General features: G+C 36.5%; 1 long non-coding RNA gene across 1 annotated transcript in view; it reads right to left on the bottom strand.

Annotated features, from left to right (window-relative positions):
• The window catches only part of LOC145722483 (uncharacterized), a 54,916-nt gene extending 33,481 nt beyond the window's left edge, over positions 1 to 21,435 (bottom strand). The window contains exon 1 of the long non-coding RNA XR_014146786.1: positions 21,393 to 21,435. This is a non-coding gene — a long non-coding RNA (uncharacterized LOC145722483). The remainder of the gene's footprint in view (positions 1 to 21,392) is intronic.
• Between the last annotated feature and the right edge of the window lie 1,523 nt (positions 21,436 to 22,958).

Raw genomic sequence — 22,958 nt, 5'->3', positions numbered from 1 at the left:
ATAAACTTGGTTGCCATGTAGAATGACAAACCTCAGTGGAAGCTGAGAATTGTATGAAATATTATGTAATCCCCGTGCATACTAGCAAGCATGCCAAGAAATAAAATGTGTACTTGGCAAGTTATGGTCAGGCCCCTCTCTGCCTGCTTTACCAAAAAAACCTCGTTTACTCTGGATGATAAATATGCTGGGGGAATATAACATTTGTTCGTTTGTTCGTTCATTCATTCATTCCATCTGCAGATATTTGCTGAGCACCTATGTTCTACAAACAGTATAAATCTGAAAAGAGAGTGGTCAGCAACATGGCACTCGATAAAGTTAAATGAACAAAATTATAATACTTCAAGAGCTGATCTCTTATTTACTGAGTAGGTTTTCAACAAAATTTCTTGAAAAATTATTTTGGCAATAGATGAACTTCAGATGAATCTCTATAAACACAATCATCACAGAGAATGACTTGTCTAAAATATTTGGGATTCGCTATGTTCAAATTTTCTAATGCTGTACTTTGTGCAATCCTGTATGTCCAGTTCTGCTCTTATGTCCATAATCGATGATATATGAAGTGTGATGTTTGTTGTATGTTGAAAGAAGTACGTGTATGTGTTAACCACAGATAATGTTTTAGATTCTATTGCGGGATAATTTGAGAATAATATCTAGCATAGAACCTGGTGCAGAGAAAGTACTGAATAGATTATTTTTTTTCAATGACTGAATGAATCATTCTGTTTGTGTATCTTTCTATATAAGAATGTGCTGGTCATTATCATTGTTAATACCAAAGTGACACTTTTCTACCTTCACCCACAGCTCACTCCTTTTCCTATACTTCTAATTTTAGTTACTGGCATCATTTACATCCTTTCAGGTGGCAAAGCACAGTGTTTCATTTAATAGACTCCCTCCTGGGCTTTATAGCCTAGTAGCAGGAGATGAGACCAGAAAGACACAGCAGGGGTTGGGATGGTCCGTGTGGACAGGAAGTGTGCTAGAGTGTCTGGTATGGTGAAGTCACTCGTTGTTGTCTGTGGAGGGTTAATCAGTGAGTGGCTGAGTAAGTCCTCATGCCTGCTGCAAACTGAGCCCCACTCTGCCATGTTTTTTAAAGGTTTATGAACCTTTTAATAAAAGTTTTATTTTATCTTATTTTTAAGGTTTTATTTATTTGAGAGACAGAGACAGAGATAAGGGCAGAGATAGTGAGAGAGAGCAGGAGTCAGGAGGAGAGAGCAGGGAGCCTGACGTGGGGCTGGATCCCAGGACTCTGGGATCATGACCTGAGCCGAAGGCAGACACTTAACTGACTGAGCCACCCAGGTGCCCCTAATAAAAGTTTTATTTTTTAAAAAAGCTTTTATAATGATCATTTGAGTAAGACTCTTCCATTCTCTCAGTATTTTGGTTAAGACTTCAAAACTGATAATTGATAAATAACACTGTAGTCTAAAAAATTGAAACAAGTAGCTACCAAATACCATCTCTAAGGCTCCCTGAGATGTCAGATATGTCTTTCACATTCATTCCTATTACTCCACCCAGGCTTTATATAAAGGTAAGACAAAAAATTCACCAAGAGTGGTTGAAATAGTAGAACCTGTGAGAGGAAAAATCTTTAGCTTGGGAGAATTTGCATACCCTCTCCTCACTCAACCAAGTGAAAGGGGCTCCAAAGAAATCACTCTTAGAGATTTGGGGGGTGTTTTTCAGAGAGACAAACATTTCATTTATTGGCTGGATATCTGCCTATGCAGCAGACTGGCTAATCTCTCCTTGGTATTATCTGAGTAGATAGAGAACACAATTGGAAAGATGACAAAGAAAGGGAGGGCAGCAGTCTTACCACTGCTATTATGCAGGGCTCTGAAGAATGCATGTGAGCCAGCCAGGTGGATGCCATAACAGGTGATCCACCTTGAACTATCTAAAGATCACCTACCCAGGAGGCTGGCCCGACAGGTGTGAGAAGGAAGAGGCTGTGGTACGGACTGCAGGGGCCAGGACCCATGGGAAAGGTGGTTTGTAGGAAGTCATGTGAGGACATCTAGAGAGAGCACTGCCCATATCAGTTAAGTCTGCCCCAAGAGAGGGCCAGCATTTACATGCTTGGCTCAGAGAGGGTGTCCATTGCCAAGAGGGAACCACCAACAATTGCTATGTAGTGCTTCTTTCTTCTAATCCCCTCTCTTTTGCTCAAACTCTGGAAGAGTGAGGGGTAGAAACAAGTGAGGGTGAAGAAGGGAATCAAAGGGTAGATAACTCCCTCACTCCTTCCTATCCATCCTTTAGGCCACATGTCCTTCAGGCCTAAATTTCCAAGAGAGGGGTATGCAGGTTTTGAGGGGTCTTATAGAAGTAGGGAACCCTTTTTAGAAAGTAGAACCCAGAATTACAAATACAGTCTTAGGTATAGGGTTTGTAAGGGGGCCCTGAACGTTCAGGGTCCCGAAGCTTAACCTTCATTATCTTTGCAGGAAATCTAGTACTTATGGGAGTGAGGAAAAAAGCCATGAATGGCATACGAGTTTGACGCTTTCATTTTGAGAGGCTGGACTTTCAATACTCCAGTATCCATCTATCTAAATAGCTAGCTAGCTGTCTTCTATCTTTCTGTTGTCGTCATCATCACCATCATCATCATCATCATCATCATATGGGTGTTCTTATAACTGAAAGTGATTGGAAATCTAAGTTCTGCCCAAATTATTATCAAGGAGCATAGAAAGCAGATTTTTCATGGTACACTAAAAGGCAATGTCTGGAGAACAATAAAGTCACTCTCTGATTCCAAAATCATTTAATATCCTCAGCTCTAATTCTTTGTAAAATGGGGGGAAAAGTTGTTTTATAATGACTTAAACCCATTAATTAGAAGACACTCAATTACAGATAAATAAGAAGTCATAAAAATATGACCTCTGAGTGCAATAACTTTAGAGTCCCTACGTGTGGACAAAAATGCCAGAAGAACAAGGTCTAGAAAGACAGAGGTCTAGCTACATTCTATTTTTGATCTCATAGTGGTCATAATGACCATTCTATTGCCTGAGCTATCTTGAGTTCTTGTCATGACAATTTTAGTTGTGAATAGCAATTTTTACTCCTTAAGAAGGAGCTCTATATTTGCAAAATACTGTAATAATAAGAGATTGCAACCACTCTATTAATTCACTTCATGCCCATAGCAGAATATCTTCTTCAGACACGTAATATCTGATCAGCTTTGCCTCTTCCTTCTATTACCATTTATCCCATAATTTCAAAGAGAACATCAAAACTCCAGAAACAACTGTCTAGGAACTGCTCTTTCAGTTTTGTGGGGTTTCTGAGAACAAATAAATGAAGCATTAGAAGTCTGGTTAAAGGCTATCCAAAAGGCTCAAATAAATAATATTTAGAAAGTTCATACATGAGTTTATGATACAAGGTAACCTATACTGTCTTAAGGCTTCAATGAACATTTAATAGATACCCTCTCAAAGTTGTGGACAGAGATTTTCAGAAAAGGTATGTTTTTCTATTTCTGCACTTTGACAATAAACCACTTGAGGATAAAACTGTTCTTTGTATTTCTTGTGAGTCCTCCAAGCTGGCTACATGCTTGGTATGCAAGTACCCAAGTACATTTTTGAATCACTGGAATCCTCAAATCGATTATCAACATGATATGTGAAATGAACTGTTATTAATGATTAGTATGATAGCAAGACAGAAGAGAAATTAGGATGTAGCTCTACTTCTGAATGTCCATTTTGGTAGTTGCCAAAAATTCAGTTTAAATTTATACGACCAAATAATGACCTATGATAGAACTGATGAAGCCTAGATTTCTAAAGTAAAAATTTCTCCACCTTAGGTTAAATGAGTTTGTAAGCAACATGACTAAATGAAATTAGAGTACAAGTCTGTGGGGGTACAAACTCTCCCGCACTTGCACGGTGCTAAAATGGAATCAGAACATAGAACTGAGCTGTCAGTCACTCAGAAGTGGCAGCATTAAGTGACCAGGGTGGTCTGCTCCATTGAGACTACTGAGGAGTGGTGTAACAAAATTTTGCACTCTCTATGACCTTAACTTAGAAAGCTACAAGCCTTGTCAGTCTTGGCTATAATACTCTTCCCCAATCTCTGCGAGGGGCCAAAGAATGAGCTACTGTTATCACGGGGACACTCACGCCACAGGAAGTAACACTCTCAAATAAGAAGAACACATCTAAGTAACAATAGTAGCACCTTCAACTTGAAAGCTCAAATTCACCCAAGTAGCACTTTCATCTGGAACAAAAAAACCTTGAGGATATTTTTAGTAATACTCCTGGTCATAGAAAATGCATCTGCTCTGGTGATTTCAAGCTGCAAATCTACTTTGGCGAATATGCTGTGTGGTTTTGAGAGGTTCTCTTAACAGCCTCACATGTATTAAACTGCCTGCAGCCTCTGATAAATAGATGCTTACTATTAGGCTTATCTTTTTTGCACCAATACTTCTCTTTGGGATGTTTCTCCTGTTCATCAAGGTTTAAAAAAGAGTTGTAAAAATTCAAAATTCTTAACCCAGGTTTAATCTAATCAGATGATGGAGTTTTGGAATTCCTCCTCAACAGTGAATCACAAATCCTCTCTCTTGCCCCACTCCTTCTTTGCCCTTTTAGATCCTGTGAGTTCTTCATATTACCCCATTCCCTCCCACCCCCTCCCCTCTCTCCCATTTGGCCTTTGCTATCGCTAGTCTTTATTTTATTTTGTCCACCTTGCAAAACCCTAGGTGACATACTTGCATAAAGGGCAACTACAGTGACCCTTCTCTAAAGGTCTTTACCATATTAGATGAGATACAAGCTAGAAGATTCATTCTAATGTTTAACCGGCTTTTCTGGCCTTAACCTTTTTAAGGCACTCTGCTCCTATTAAATTTATCTCTCCACTCTTTTTCCTCCTGATGCTATGCTTAATTTTTGGCTTTTTGGGTTGTTTCTCAGGTGCTGGCCTGTTTCCTCTTTCCGGGACCTCTGTCCAGGCCCATTGCTGGAAGCTCTTCTCAGATGCATTCTCTCCCTGAAGCATTTCGATGTCTCAAATAGATTGCTCCTTCTTTTGAATTCTTCAAATATATAGTTGATATTATCAGCCTAATTATCACACAAGTAAAAGAGTGACAATTACACAACTCTTATTTCTCTACTAAGTTATAAATTTCTTCAAGTCTGGGGTTGTGACTTATTCAACCTGCAGTGCTTGGAATAGTACCCTGGAGAGTAATTCTTGTAGAGCTACAGATTACGTAACTATGTATCTAGTTATATAGGTATTTATATACATTTGAATTAAACAGATGAAAGAATTAGAGTTGCATCAAAAAGAAAATGGGCCATGTCTTACTTTATGATAGAGGTAGTGACTTAATTTTTCACTTCGCTTCCTTTTACAAACTATTAAAAACATCTCCCAAACTACAATGTAAATGGCAGGGTTTTTTTAACCAAAAGGTTACAAAGCTTGAACACATGACTCAGAAGGCAAAATGAATAATTAAGTCACTCCTGCAGTGACATGTTTTAAATGGAGTGCTTTTCCATCTATTATATCCACCCGAAGAATAATATTAATGATTTTTTCCACCTACGACTTTGTCTCATAATAAATTGTATTGGAAACTTTTGTGTGCTTCTTCTTTAAAATAGCATACTGACTTCAACATTTCCTTAGATGGCATGCTGATCACTTAAGAACATCACTTACAAATTATTTGCCAAGTTATTTTTATAAACTGGAGTTTCTACTGAGGGAAATTACTTTAAATGTTTGGCCGACTTGGGCCTCCAACAAAGAGTGCTTGTCAATAAATATTAAACAATCATATGAATATGGAGTTGAAAATCTGAATTATACCTATGCCAGGGGATTTATTATCCTCCTCTCACAATGCCTGGGACATGGAGGCTAAAAGGTCTGTTGCAAATCCTGTATTATTCATTGAGAAACATCCTCCGAGGACTCTGGCTTAAAACTCTTCAACTGTCGAAGCCTTCTGTAATAAAGCAGGTGTCTTCAGTGTGCCATCATATCAGAAAAGAAAAAGTGCTGATGAAACTTCAGTGCTGCCTTCAAAGATACGATCTTCCTTTTGAGTGGGTTTTGGATATAAAATATAGGATCTGACATATTGAATTCAGAATGTGAGACTTCATTCTGTTTTCACTGAATAGTTCAAGAACAAAAGATTAAATAATTAACCTAAAAAAAAAAAAAAAAGAAGCCACATTCTAAGGGCTAGATTTTGTCGGGCAAAGCTGGGGCTGTGGAAGAGCTGATAGCTGATAGACATTTCTCAGTTCTCATCTGTCTGTGTTTCAGAGGCCTGACCACAAGTGGTCAGGGACTCAGAAGTGGATGGGTCATCTTCTTGATTTTATCATCAATGTACCATGACTGTGGTGGTCATTTAACTGACAGGGTTTCTGTTTGTGTTTCATGATCACGGGATGGGAGAGCCCGGTGAAGCCTACACGCGCAGCCAGGCGGCCTGCTCTGAAGTACTGTTCTGCTGCCGTATAGTCCTGTAACCTAGAGCAGGTTGTTCAACCTCTCCGCATCACATTCTTCACCTGTAAAACTGCCATAATAGTAATACTTTTCTCTGAAGGTCATTGTGAAGATTGAATGAGGTCCTATTTTAAAACTGCTTAAACCCTGGCCTGGCAGGCAGCAGGAGCAGGTGTGCTAGTTATTACTGGCTCTGTAGCCTCAGCACCAAACATGGTGGCTGGCTCACGGTCAGCATACATTCTCAACAGCTAATGATACCTGCTTCATCTAGAAATTATCGAAAGAAATCCATTCTTTCTAAGAACCTGTGGTAGGTTCAATGATTTTCAACTTAGGACACTCCTGAATCTTCACAGTGTCTGACTCTATGGTCTAGGTGAACATCACGTCTAATTGTGCTAACCCTAAAACTCTTGAATTTAAGAATTCAGTTAGCTCTTGAGAGCAACTGTGAATATGGCGTATTTCTGAATGCCTGAGTAACTTAAGACATAGAGACAACCTGGACTTTTACAATTTTCTCAAGAATGGGGGTAAGGGTCACCTAACCTTCATTCTGAGGCTCTGCTGCTATGGCTGATATAAGTGGAACCTCAAGGGGACTTCCAGCTCTGACTCATCCTAACCTGAACTCGCTGGATACAGTCACCACTCACTAGGTTGGAGAACAAAGCAAGTCAAGTCCCTCCTTGACTCATTCCTCTTGGCTCAAGCAGTGCACCATCTTCTCTAGCGTCTAATCTCATCATTGGCCTTTTTTCTTTTCCTTTTTCATTTCCCTCTTTTCCAGAGCGGAACCTGAGCCGTATCAAAAATTCTGACCACCTCGCTACTGCTTTTCTGCAAGGCCTGATGCTCTTAGCTGAGACTGGTTGTCTAAGTAACAATGCGTGATCTCCTGTGCATATTACTGAGTATAGTTTCTGGGAGACTGGAAAGTATGCAATATTGGCATAATAGATCAAGACTTTCATCAACATAAAAGGAAAGGAATTACAAGGTACTTGCTGACAAGGAATTGTAGCTTGAGAGGGCACTCAGGGGGCAGATACACTAAAAGCATTTTGGCGTGGTGAAGTGTATTTCCTGGACAGATGTGTTTCATTTGTGATGGAAGGGCCTCGCACTTCTCATGAGTTCTAACGTGCCAGTTACAAGTAAGCTGAACCCATGTTGTGTCAGATACCGTTATCACAGGAAGTTCAATGTTGTCACCCCCTTAAGGTGACGTTACTTCAAGAAAGCCAGACCAGAGCTGTTTGAGAAAAAGGCAGGGGTCCCATTTTTATGTAGTGTTTTCTCCTGTCATCTTGGCAAAAATAGCAGTGTTTGATTTGGGGTATATGCCCATACAATTCTGGCCATCTTAGCACACAATTCATTTTGCCTTTTTCAAATTTCTCCTTCTAGAATACAGGTAATATTAGTATTATTAACATTCAGAGAGCTAGCTTCCAAGAATGTTGTTTAGAAAGAATGGAGATATTTTCTATTTTTTCAGAGAGAAAAAGAATCCTTAATAAAATAATTATTAACATGTTAATGGAATCACTATATATATATTTTTTTCTTTGTGTATGAGAAAATCTGGAAGGTAGAAGTTATTTTCCTCCCATTTTCACACTGCCTACAATTTTTCAGCTCTTCCTTACGCCTGGTATTTTCTTTAGAGCCGAATAAGTAGATTCATAGTTTTCGTTACCCGAGAGAGCCCCTTTTCATCATAAAGTCTAATAAGAAGGCCCCAGACATAACTACAGTGTCCCAGACTGCCCTTTACACTAGACGAAAGGTAAAACGAGCCGATCAAGTAACAAACTACAAATTGATGCAGGCAGTGAGAACAGAAGCCTGGTTTTCTGCCCTGTAACGTCTGCAGAGAAGTGGAGAATATGGTTAAAAACATTGGCGGCAGCCAGTTACCGGAATAGCTAGCACTTCCAGGAACAAATGCATTCCTAATGAATTTGTGGACACTGCATTTACCGCAACAACAGCAGGTTTTCTCACATATGCGCTCCCCAGCACCCGCCTGCACAGGGCTTATTGACCTTCTGCAAACACTGATGGAAGAGGGGGCTGCCAGAGAGGGAGAGGCAGAGAGCCATCCAAAACATCTTGGAAAGGCCTCTGAGAGAATTTTTTAGTGTTTAGAAGACATACTATTCTTCTCTCTGCCAAAGTCTTTTTTTTTTTTTTCTTTTTGGTTAAAGAATTCAAAGAGTGGAAAAAAAAACCAAAAAAACAAAAACGGTTTTCTAATGACATAGTCACACAGTCCCTTCCAAGATCCACAATACCTGCTGAGATTTTGTTTCATTCTAAGGCAGCTCAAGTATCTTGATTGTAGTATAAACATACATTCTGATTGATTGAAAAAAGGCTTCCCCCCCACCGCCAATGTTCCTTTACGTGGTTTTATAATCTTCCTGTGATTCAAACAGTAAGTCTAGCATGAAGGTATCTTTCCACAGGGTACAACCTTACTTAAACACTGAAGTTTGGACCTTGGAACTGAATGGAGAGAAATAGTTTTTATTTTTTCCAGATATATCTGGCTACAGCCAGAAGAACCGAAGTCATCAAACAATGTTTTAGAGACCTCAGAGTCACTGGCTGGTTCACCACTGGGTATTAATGGCAACTCAATACATCTTAATAAATAAAAAACTACAAAGTTCATGTTGGAAGAAAGATTCTTTATGAATCAAAGTAATTCTTTTCCTGAGAAATGTCTCACATTTTTACACTTGCCCAAACTAGCTAAGGTTAAATATTTAAGGCCTAACTGATTGAACATTACCATCTTGTTCTCCTTTATGCAAGAGCTGACCTCCCTAGAACATATCCCACTAACTGGAATAATCAGTTCTTCTGGCAGAATATTGTAACTCAAACTGACATCTATTTGCCTCTTCTTTTAGGCACTAAAATTAAAGTAACAGAGCTCTTTGGCCAAGATCTGTTCTATTTGTGAACAATAAAAGAACAACAGTGATATTAATTGCTGGGCTTCAGGTAAATTACTTATAGTGGTCATTACCATTGTATTTTCTGTCCTACCCGAAACTGAACACAGATAGGGATAATGGTGCCAGAACATATTGCAGTCAAACTTTAAATCTTCATGCAGCTATTCTGCATATGGATCTGGAGTAAATAAATTATATAACTGCCACATTTATCATTTCATTTTACCAGTGTTATTACTAACTCAACTAAAGACCACATCCGATAAGGCCTTCTTTTGATGACCAGCTCCAGACATCAAATTTATGGTGTTCTGGTTGGTTATGGTTGGTATTCCATAACTATTGAATAAATGGCTCTATCCCCAAAAGATTGGGCTGACCCACTGATTTGAAACCACTTCCCAACAGCAGTTAACAGTGGCCATCCAGCTGAGATTAGAGGAGTTGAAATAAGCCTCTATATAGGACAAGCACAAGGGAAGAAGTTATCTGTCAGACAATCAAGACTTGAAAGCATCCTAGAATCCTAGAACTGTAAATAACTAAAGGCACTAGCCACCATGTGTTCACTCCAAATATCACCAGTTCCTGTGTAATTGAAGAACAGTGGTATCTCTTTTTTTTTTCACCCTATCTACAAACTTATTTGTCCATTTCTTTGCTTGTAAATCAGTGGTAATCAAGGCAAGTGAGAGAATATGAAAGTCAAATGTGAGACTTCATAATTGACGAAATGAAAAGAGAAACATACCTACTAGAAAACTGTGTATATGATGGTTTGAGACTTTGCATTTCACGGGTATGAGATAACTAAGAAGCATATGATACCTTGAAAGATCTGCCCTTCTTAATATATTTCATTAAATCTAAAGTCACTTCTTTCCAGAAGTTTTTGTGCCAATAATTCCCCCCGACTCTGGTATTGACCCATTTGGGAAGTACTTTTTTTTGAGCATGTAAGCAGTGTATCCAGCATATGTTATGTTTATCTATACTTGTAGATGTTTCTTTAAATTAGCCTACTGGCAAAATTATTAATTGGCCAAATTTTGTTGTAAGAGATTGTTTTATCTGTAGTATCTGCAAAAGATGGAAAAGATCAAAAAGATTAGTTGGTATCAGATTACACATGGCCTTGAATAAGATATAAAATGTTTGGACTTTATAATCTATCAGGAGGAGCTTTTGTAAATTACTTCTACTTGGGCCCCACACCCAAGTTTTCTGATTCTCCTGATCTGGAGTGAGGTCTGAGTATTGGTAGTAAAAAAAAAAAAAAAAAATGTCTTCACATCTACTGATCAGGATCCCAGAAAAATGATTTAAATGAAGAGGCTTTAATGAAGGGACAACTTGCCAAAGTGAGAGTAAGGTTAATGCAACAAGCTCAGTGTTAAGGAGAAAGTGGCCAGATATTAGTAACATCAGGAATCCATTTGGCCCCCTGGTAGGAGCCATCGTCAGAGGGACAAAACTACTGCTAGAGATGTGATTTCCAAACAGAAAAAGACTAAGATCTGCCTTTCTTAAAGGCATTTTTTCCTTAAAGGATAAAAATACTCTGACACTCTCCTCCTGACCACCGGTCTTGTGTCAGTGTCTCCCATTGGCCAAATCCTGGGAGAAACCAGTAGGCAAGGGAACCTAGATGGTGCACTCAGTGGGGGTTATCCTCCTGGGGCACGAGACAGGATAGAGAAGGATGAAAAATATATGGGAGAGGGCAAATGGAAAATAACAATATAGCAGGTGATTCTTCTATACAGCCAAGTTTGAGAACTGCTGCTGTAGATAGTGGGAGGGCCAGGTTGCTCATAGGATCACATAATCACATAGCACACATGATAGAGCAAACTTTGAGAATGACTTATCCAACACCTTCGTTTTCACACTTGGAAGTGACGCCAGAGGGTGACATCCACTGGCAGAGTCAGGAAGCCTAAGATTCAGGGCTACGGAGTCTCCACATTATCAAACACGTAAGTGGTATGATGAAAATTATATTTAAGGAAAATTAATTTTGCAACAATGTACAAAGTGTCTTTAAAGAGAAAGATACTAGAGGCAAAGACAGAAGTTTGTAAAGTATTGGCATGAGTTTAAGGGTGAGATTTTAGGATTCTAAACTAAATGGAAGTTGAAATAGAAAGGAAAACACAAATACTACAGAGCATGCAAAGTTGTAAATTTGCTGTGTTGATGAGAAAGGTGAATGAAAAAACTTGGAATCAAATATGACTTGGATAATTCTAATTCAGAAAAATAGGAAAGAGGTGGTAATAGTAGTAAAATGAGGGCAGGAGTAGAATCTACCTCTTTAAGAAAGAAGAGTTCAGTTTTAGGTGGGCCAAATTAACAGAATATATGAGCTGAATAGTCCATTATCAGTTGGTGATATGGGAACTGGAGAATGTGGTTAAATATACGCTATATACTAAATGTCTCCAATCTTAAGATATTTGTAGTTATTGAAATACCTGGAGCTCAATTCTTTTCCATAGTATATTGTGCTCATTTATCAGACAGAAAAGATCCTAGAGCCATGTTAAAATTTTTATTTATTAGGGGAAAAATATGGGCCTGTCCTAATATTTTTCATCCCTAGTTTCCTGGACTGAGTGACTTGTATGTCTTTTAATAAGTTTCAAGAATATTATATTCCTGCATTTTATGTTGATAAATGTGTGTAGGTTTCCAAAAAAATCCAAATAAAAATACATTTGTCTATTTCAGATTATGATAAATATACATTATATTTTACATCTTACTTTCCTGTCTTTTGTTGCATGCCAACGAAGGATGATTCTGTGTTAAAATAATAAGAACTTGACTAAAATTAAGAGACATAAATGATGTATATTTAATTCAGGCTGAGTTCCTGCCACCTTGATAAAGGGGTTTCTAAGTAAAGATGGTCATTATAAACATTCTCAAATTCTTTGGAAAAATGTACTATCAAGGGAGAAGTGTATTTATCATTCATTCTCTGGATATATTAATTTATTTTGCTATCTGTCCTCCCAGTCAAATAGGCTTATTTATCATCCCTGATACTCTATTCAGACCAAATGGAAGTAAATTGTTTCTCAAAACTAGGCAGTCATTTTGGACCAATAAATTACACCTACTACAACTTTTATGTCTTGCTTTACAACTCCTCCCTTACAGTTTTATACAGTGACCCTTTAAGAATGTTTGTTCTGAAAAAGAAGTAATGTTTTCAAAAGATAATTTCTAAATATAGTACCACTCTGTATTTCTTTTCTTATTCCACCACCTCTCTTACTCACTTATACTGGGAAAAAAAAAAAGAAAAACTAAAAAAAGAAAACTAAATTTTAAAATTATAACTTTAGTAAAATTCTGAATTTTAAGTAAATCACTCCACAATTTTTTAAGTCATTCCAGTATGGAATAATGAAAATACTGACAGAGAAATGAGAGAAATTTATTTCAGGTAAATCTCATTAAGTAGTACAAAAGTATTTTCTTTTTTTAATTTTTTATTTTATTTTTACTGATTTAACTTTTTAATTATGATATTTTCTTTTTGATGTTAAGTGTATTTCTCTGACATTGATAGAGAAGTTTCTTTAAAAGTTACTAACAGGTACTTCTTTCATTTACTATGAAAATAGTCATACTCCTTATAAGACTTTTTTTTAAATCTCCGTAAAACCAATGATAAACTATCCACACCTAAGAACTCACTCTGCTTCTTAAGCAGTATAATTTATTTTGCATGCTTTACTCAATAATATTCAAATACACTTTCTTTGATTTAGTTAAAGTCAACATTAATCTGTCAAAGCATACACTTCAAGTTTTGCAGAAATGCTGAACATACCAGGGCCTAAATTTTTAGGCTTTCAGTTCAACCTCTACTGAGTCCATAGTTTGTTACTGAAAGACTAATGTTGGCATTTGTAACCCATATACCATCTTGGTATCATGGTAATCAACTCTGAAATGTCATGAATTGAAGATCAATGTTTTTTTTTTGGAGGGAATTCTATTATGAGTTTTTTGGTAGTGCTGAAGGTTCTGTGAACCAAGGGAAAAATAATCTACATTACACTAATTCATATTCCACTGTCAACCACATTACTTTGAGACTTTACTCTCAGTTTCACACCTTGTCCTATTTCCAGATTAAGCTGACTTCTGAAGAAACACACAAATTTTCTAGTCTGCCCACTCCTCGAGGGGTAGATGATAAATAAAATCAGGCAGTGTGATTTTTCTATTGCCCACTTCTAAAGGTTTCCACACACTCTTGGAATGAAACACTTTAAGGCACAGTGTTTATTCTTGCTTCATGATATTTATATTTGCATGATGCTATAAATATGAATTCAAATGCATTTTTAAACAAGCTGATGAATAATACCGCCCAAACCTTTACATTTTAGTTTTTAGAAGTGAGATGTCACAGTCTAAAGTGTAAAATCCAAATGTAGTTTGTAGGAGGCAAGAAGTGAAAATGAGTAAGGATTTTTTTTTCAGAATGGAAAGTCCAAATGACCAAGTTGCTGACCAGCTGTGCCCCTGTTTGTAGGTTTTACTCACAGTGCAAGAAAAGCATATCAATTCAGTGTTTTTTGATACATGCACATTAAGTGTTTCATCAGTCAAAGGGTGGTTACCCTATATCCCATGGGCCATTATCAGTGTAGCTAAGAGTTATGAACCAGTCTCAAATTCTAGACAGAATATTGTTTTGATGGCCCATCTTCCACATACTCAATTTCTAAATGTTGAGCTTGGAGTTAAGGAAAGTTTGGGAGCGGGAGGTGGAGGAAAAGTGGGAACAAAAACAATTCATGTGATTCATCATTATTTTTCCAGTCCTCGTGATCATTTTGCTATTATGTATCTGCACATTCTCCATCTATCTGCCCTCAACCCTGCCCAGTTTCTTTGAAAAATTTGTTCCTTTTATGACATGTGTTTGAGACAGTTGTTCTTGTGTGAAAACCACTGGCTGTGTCACATTGGAGCTGCAAACCTTGTCATGATCCCCAGTATGAGTCTGGATAGAGAAGAAGCTTCTATAACAGAGACAGAAAATATAGTGCCTTGAAGAAGGCAGATGTGTCTTTCTCTCTAACTCTGCAAGAGAAAATAGTTAATGAGAAGCTTTGATATGGTAATCCAGGACTCAAGCTGACAGGTTGACACTGCTTTCTTTATCATATGGCTTCTATCTGAGGTTGAAGAAAATTTCCTGTTCTTGCCTTTTGCAAGAACAACCAATGAGAGAAAACAAGAGGTAAAAAAAGGTGACCAAGACAAATTATTTTTAAGGACAAGACCTGAAAGTTATACATATTTCTACTCATATCCCACTGGAAACAACTTAGTTATAAGATATAAGAAGCTGAAAGGGATGCTAAGCAATAGGGAATATAGTTGGGTGATTACGCAGGGAGGGTCTATCACAAAAGGAAAGAAGAGTAGAATGGGTAATACGAGAAATTAGCAACCTCTTCTATAATTACCATATTCTATCCAGCTGAGCTAATATACTAAATATGTAATACATATAATCACATAATATAGTATGTACTATGGGAGGCTATTAGATAAAATAATAAAAAATGAGGTGAAGTTTTATTGAAAAAATATTGTCCTCTCATATTAGTACCAAGCATAATAATTATTCTTGGTACACAGCCTTAGAGAATTAAAATTATTTATGAAATAGTCAACGTTTGTAAAGTATATCAGAGATATATTTCTAATCTATCATAAACATGCGTCCTAAATTTCTGGTTTTCTGGAAGAAGGCAAAGTTTAGTCTGTTTACTTGGAATTTCAAGAAAATTTGCACAACATATTTTAATATCTCAATGTTCTATATCAATCATTATGTCTTAATAAATTCTTCCACTATGATGGATCCATTTAACACAATTTGTCACTGGTTAGTTTTTCTATCAGTAGCAACTCTTTACTGTATTTAAGAATGACATTACGGTAAACAAAAGTCCCTCAGAGTAATAACCAGTTAAGTGTTAGTGAAAAGTATATAGCTAACTGGAATGCAATAGAATAGTTCACGGCACTTTATCTTTCCAGCTTTTCACTGATGAGGGCATGGGGAGGTGTGATATTAAGGAATAAATGGATGGAAGGACAGATTTAAAGAAAAGAAAAACTAAAGACTTTAAGCAATGCAAAGCAAAGCACTCACATCCAGTCTCCCAAACAAGAAACATGAGTGTAATCCTTTTCTCTTCCTCTAGCTTTCCCTCAATTTCTAATTCATTATTAAGCCTTGGCACACAACTTGCTTAAATATCTCAGATCTAATTCCTGTTCTTCTCTCAGTGTCACCAGTCTATTTCAAATCTAAATCATTGCAAAGAGATCCCTAATTTTTCACACACTTCTGTACCCAACCCTCCAGTTCGTGCTATGCTCTACACTCTCCACATACAGTATTCTCCCAAATGCATGTCTGCTCATAACAACCCTCTAAAGACCTCTGAAGGCTCTCTATAATGTTAGGAATAAAATGTTCTTATCTCAGCAGAGATAGCCCTTCATAATCTGGCTTGTGTTATCTATTTAGTCTTACCTGCAGCAGCTTCTAAATGTGTCCCCTCCAACAAAATAAACTTATTTGTTGTTTCCTGGATGTTTTTATATCTGTAGGCCTTGAATAGTGCCTCCACCTTGTCTATCTGGCTTTCTTCAACTTAATCTTCAAACTCAGTTTAGATTTCATTAACAAACAAACTTTCTTTGGATAATTTTCTACATCCAATATGAGGGTTAAATACTCCTCCTCTGAGCACCAATTATATCCTATTCATTTCTTCATCATACCACATATTTTATGGCATCAATCCATATTATATGACATGACCCACAATGGTCTTCTTTAGTCTGTGTGTTCCTTCAGAGCACAGACTGTCTTTTATCTCCATCTTCCTCACATCTAGAACATTTATAAAGGATAAGAGGTACAGTTTGAGGGTTTGTTCAAAGTAACTAGTTGATATAAGGAGGACAGAAAAGTGTGGTGAAAGAAAACCAAAGCTGGAGGCATCACAATGCTGGACTTCAAGCTCTATTACAAAGCTGTAGTCATCAAGACAGTATGGTACTGGCACAAAAACAGACACAGAGATCACCAGAAATGGACCCTCAACTCTATGGTCAACTTACCTTCGACAAAGCAGAAAAGAATATCCAATGGAAAAAAGGCTCTTCAACAAATGGTGTTGGGAAAATTGGACAGCCACATGCAGAAGAATGAGACTGGACCACTTTCTTAACACCATACAGTAAAATAAACTCAAAATGGTTGAAAGACCTAAAGGTGAGACAGGAATCCATCAAAATCCTAGAGGAGAACACAGGCAGCAACCTCTATGATCTTGGCTGCAGCAACTTCTTGCTTAGACACATCTCCAGAGGCAAGGGAAACAAAAGCAAAAATGAACTATTGGGATTTCATCAAGTAAAAAGCTTTTGGCACAGCAAAGGAAACAGTCAACAAAACTAAAAGGCAACCTACAGAATGGGAGAAGATATTTGCAAAAGTCTTATCAGATACAGGGCTAGTATCCAAAATCCATAAAGAACTTATCAAACTCAACACCCAAAGAACAAGTAATCCAGTCAAGAAATGGGCAGAAGACATGAACAGACCTTTCTGCAAAGAAGACATCCAAATGGCCAACAGACACATGAAAAAGTGCTCAACATCACTTGGCATCAAATCAAAACCACAATGAGATACCACCTTACATGGGTCAGAATGGCTAAATTTAACAACTCAGGAAACAACAGATATTGGCAAGGATGTGGAGAAAGGGGAACCCTCTTACACTGTTGGTGGGAATGCAAATTGGTGCAGCTACTCTGGAAGACATTATGGCGGTTCCTCAAAAAGTTAAATATATCCTACGACCCAGCAATTGCACTATTCGGCATTTATCCAAAAGATACAAACATAGTGATTCGAAGGGGCACATGCAGTCCAATGTTTACAGCAGCAACTCCACAATAGTCAAACTATGGAAAGAGCCCAGAATGGATAAAGAAGATGTGGTGGGATGGCTGGGTGGCTCAGTTGGTTAAGTGTCTGCCTTCGATTCAGGTCATGACCCCAGGGTCCTGGGATCAAGCCTGCATCAGCTCCTTGCTCAGTGGGGAGCCTGCTTCTCCCTCTGCCTGCTGCTCCCCCTGCTTGTGCTCTCTCCCTCTCTTTGACAAATAAATGAATAACATCTTAAAAAAAAAAGATGTGGTATGTATACCCATAAATATACACATACATACACGCAATGGAATATTACTCAGCTATCAAGAAAAAATGAAATCTTGCCATTTGCAATGACACGGATGGAACTAGAGGGTATTTTGCTAAGTGAAATAAGTCAAAGAAAGACAAATATCATATGATTTCACTCATATGTGGAGTTTAAGAAATAAAACATATGACCATAGGGGAAGGGAAAGAAAAATAAGACAAAACAGAGAGGGAGACAAACCATAAGAGGCTCTTAACTATAGGAAACAAATCGAGGGTTGCTGGAGGGGAGGTGGGTGGGGCAATGGGGTAATTGGTGATAGGCATTAAGGAGGGCATGTGATGGAATGAGCACTGGGTGTTATATGCAACTGATGAATCACTAAATTCTACCTCTGAAACTAATAATACACTATATGTTAATTAAATTGAATTTAAATTTAAAAAAAGTGTGATATTTTAAAGCTTTGCAAGCACTTTTCCTAGATTTAGACAAATCTATTAAACACTTTATCAACTAGTGATATCAACTAGTGTATCAGAGATACACTAGAGGGTTTTGAGTCCCAGGAAACCCAGATGCGTTGTATATTCACTTTACAAACCAGCCACCATATTTATCTATTTGAATAATTCCTTATTTTATATGAAAGCAAAAAGAAAAAAAAACACAAAAAAGGACAGGAATAAAAATATCCTATTACTACTCTGTATTTAAATGAAAGATGAAAGATGCTGAAGAAGTTGAATGAGACTGGAACAAAAATTATTCCCTTGGTACAGATTCCTACATGCCGCTGTAACTGGGTTTTGGATCATGTAGTCAGTCAGAGAGTCAGCTAAGTATCAGTGCAAGTGACTGTAGGGGCTTCCTTCATTCTCTGTGTTTATATCTGGAAAAAGTCACATGAGCAACACATTATCTAATCATAAAAATTAGAGATCTTGATCAAAGTTCTTTTATAGGAAATTATCATATATTTTCTATTTAGAAATATGGTTTCACTCCTATGGTACAAAAGAATTTACAAACCCTCCAGAAATTCACTATAATAGGATTTGCCCAGTTTGAACTATTTTTGCCTCTGAGGATTTTTTTTTTTTTTTTTAGCTTTTCACTCTCTAATTCTGCCTAGAGTAAAATGTGTTCTTATTAGGGTGAACCGAGATTACCAGGTCATCTAAATAAAATTATTCAATCAATTTCTACTAATTTAATTAATCTGAAGCTGATTATTTTCTTTCTTCAATTCTGGTTATTTAGTAGAACAACTACTTTGTTTTGTTACTAGAATTTACTTAAATCGTCAAGTTGATTTGATGTTACCCAGATAGGGACAAAGCTCATTTTGCTGGAAGCATTCTAGTAAAATTGACAATCAGTTTTACTTTTGTTGTTATTACTGCTCTTTTCCCTAAGAAACAAATATTGAACAGATACTATAGAGTCCTTTCCCCTAAAGAGAATTTCTATGGATTAGGAGAAACTTAAGAAGTCAGTAGCTTCTAAATTGTATTGCTTTTAATTCCTATTTTTAAAAAAGGAAATAGAATTCCTAAAATAACACTGTATGCAAAGAAGAAGAAGAAGAAGAAGAAGAAGAAGAAGAAGAGGAGAACTGTATTTGGTAGACTAAGGAAACTCTTGGGTTGAATCAATTCTTTCCCCTGAATTCTTTATAAACTTCCTCTCTGTACCACTTTCAATTTGAAATAAACATTTACAATAGATATTGAAATGGTTCTTTGATATTCTTGAAAACAACCTCCCACCTATTTTCTTCTTCCTCTTTCCTTTTACTTCCTCCTTTTTCACGTCTTCTGTTTTGAGATATCTGATTCAAACATGAAAATGAATTCAAACACTTTAGTGGGTCTTCATATACCATTTTCTCAAAATGAAGCCCACTTCTCTATAAAATAGTAGAGTTAAAATCGCTAATCTAGAAAAATCTTGGTTTACATTTGGAATGGCACTTGCTTTTATTCTTAAAATAATAGTATAGATTGTGGCTTACGGATATTTGAAAGAAAAAAAATGTGTTGTAATTTTTACCAGAGGACTTTTATGTCACCGTGCTTTGTACTTTTCAGAATCATATTTGTGTCACAAAACTCACATTCATTCATTTATTGTTTCTGTTTTAAATCTTAATGTATGACTAAAGTTTCCTTCCTGATCTTGACCCATTATACAGAATGATTTGGTTAACTCATTTCAAGTTACTACAAAATCAAAAATGGTAAATACATATCTCTCCTTTCTTTTCCATAAATTTTCCATTCATAGTTAATGTATCTAACATGGTATAACATTAATGAAGTAGATGCATTACTTAATTTTATGACATTTGACTATGAATAAGACATTGTTGTATGAACACATTATGTCAATCATCAAACTCTATAGAAATGCTTGTTATTAGTATTAGTCTTAATGTTTGAGTGCCCTGTGGGTGAACATACCTCCTCAAACTTAACTCTTGTGAAGACCTTTTCGTGTAACTCCTACATCTGTTATTTGGTATCAAATAACTAAGTGAAAAATTTAAATAACAGAACTGTAACTCTCATTTTCTAGGATTTATACAATGCATGTAGTCACATTTAAGCAACTCCTAAATCATGGGTGTGTGCTCCCTACTTTGCTGATAAAGGATTTCCACCCTCTATCGAAGTCTTACCCAATTATATCTAGGAATTCATGTAAGTATCTGCCAAAAGCTACAAACTATTCTGTCCTGTTCTGCTCTGCTATCACTCTCTCATGGACTGCAATTCCCATGAAGTCTTAATGGCAGCTCTTCACTGATGCTAACTTTTTGGTGAATGACATTCCAGATGAGTTAGTATTTATAAAATATAAGCCTGTACATAGAGAAAAGGATATATATGTATGAATATGAGTTTGTATGTATATATATATATGTATATATATATATTTGGTTTGCTTGTTTATTTTAAAACATTTGTAATTTGTTTATTGATGTAATAGATCATGAAATTTTTCTATGTGCTTACATATATATTTACTGTTTTTTTGTGTTGTTTGCTAGTTTTTACACAGTTGCATAGTATTCAAGGAATGTCTATACTACAGCTGGTTTATCCAGTCTGTTGTTGATGGATATCTGTTCCCAGTTTTTTTTTGCTGTTGTTATAAACATGCTCTAACTTATGTCATGTACATATATTATTCTACATTTGATTAGGTATAAATAAAGTAAATTAATAGAAGTGAGATAACTAGGTTAGGATCCACAACTTAAATTTTGGTAGATATTGCTAAATTTCCTAAACAAAGTGAATAAGAGTTTATTTTTCTACATGCCTACCAACAAAATCTCTCTATGCACACATACACACATCAATATATCTTACTACTATTGAAACAATTATCTTGACCATCGTTCAAAATAAGCTTTTTTCATTTTGAACTTTTGTCAGAAGACAGCTATATTTATTACCCCACCAAGAGTTATGTTTAATTTTTCTGCATTTAGAAAGATGTTAATTGATCTTTTTAAACCATTACAATATTTGGCTTATCATTATGCAACAATTTAAGCATATTCTGGTTTACTTAAAAGCAAAATATTCACCTCCCTGCTCATCCAAACTGCAGAGACTGAAGGTATGTGTTCTGTTTTGACACTACTTCTTAAGGCAATTAGGCCTCTGAGGAGGAGGTGAAGAGAAGGTCAGTGGAATTTTCCTTCACGTGTGTCTGTTTATCATTGGAACAAGCTAAGTTCCTGTTATGTAGAAAGCTTGAATAATTCTGAATTTTGCTATGGTTATGAACTGGGGCTGTTATGAATTGTTCAGTCCAAAGGTTATAGTAACAATCAACTTAATGGGCTTGTGGTTCCTTCATCATTCATAATGCTTTTCAAAACTTACACAAATCCTTTTCCATTCCTAAAGACCAGCACCCTAAATACAGCATGTCATTTGGCCTTATTCTAAGTTCCAAAAACATATGGACTATTTAAATGGAATCAGCCAGCAATGAAAGAACAAACTCTGTATCAGAATCCTTTTTCAAATAGGAAAAGAGAGGACTCTTACAGCCATTACATATTTTCCCTTTATGTACTTTATTTATACTCTGAATCTGCCCATGGGTTTTGCACATGTATACTTTGAAGATGTTTATAGTCATCTTCCCAGTAAAATGTATTAGCGTACACTTTCTACTTCTCAGTGACTAGAAGGCTGAAAGTACTGTAGGTTACAAAAGAACCAGAGAACTGAGGAAAGTGCCCAGTGCCAGCAGCTAACACACACACACACACCCGTGCAAAATTACATAGGCTATTGAGACTCACTTTTTCAGGGTATTGTTTGGAGGATAATTCTCAATTCTTTACTTCCATTTGCTAATATAGAAAGAAAGAATTTGCTCTGTCAATCAATGCTATGTCACTTAACACTCACTACAATATTGTACCAGATTCAGACATTCTTCTATCAAACTTGTAAGTTTGCCTTATCCAAAATAGAACTTGTACAGCTATCCAATATTTTTCCTTAAATTGACTTGCCTTTTTCACTTAAGTGCATTTATTTATAAGAAAATATTTGTAACTAGTCTACATTAAAAATTAGAATCACTGATATAAAAAGGAAAATAAAAGTAAATACTCTCAAGGGACGCCTGGGTGGCTCAGTCGTTAAGTGTCTGCCTTCGGCTCAGGTCACAGTCCCAGGGTCCTGGGATCGAGCCCTACATTGGGCTCCCTCTCCCCCTGCTTGTGTTCCCTCTCTCGCTGTGTCTCTCCATCAAATAAATAAAAATCTTAAAAAAAAAAAAGTAAATACTCTCAAAACAAAATAAGATTATTTAATTCTAGCAAGGTTCTATTGTCTGTTAAAGGCTCTGGGCCTTAAGTATTCTCTCTTCTTGTTCAAAAAGAAAAAAAAGTAATCGAAAGATAATTCAAAAAGATTAAATTTTTAATAATGCGATTCATATTTTTTCATGTCCTTGCACCACAACAAATCACTCCCTGGATCACCAATGATAAATATCCACAATTTAGGAAACACTCAAGAGTTTATCTGTATGAAACTACTCCTGGACCCCAAATAAGATATATGTTTCATTTACTGATGTATAAAAGAAATACAGTTTAGGTGTTATCTCTGTGAAGCAGCATGGTAGA

The sequence above is a fragment of the Leptonychotes weddellii genome, chromosome 7 (genome assembly GCF_054177405.1).
Source record: "Leptonychotes weddellii isolate Sample4059 chromosome 7, ASM5417740v2, whole genome shotgun sequence".
Lineage (NCBI taxonomy): Eukaryota > Metazoa > Chordata > Mammalia > Carnivora > Phocidae > Leptonychotes > Leptonychotes weddellii.
The sequence above is the reverse complement of the archived record's forward strand: the minus strand, read 5'-3'. Positions and strand labels throughout refer to the sequence as shown.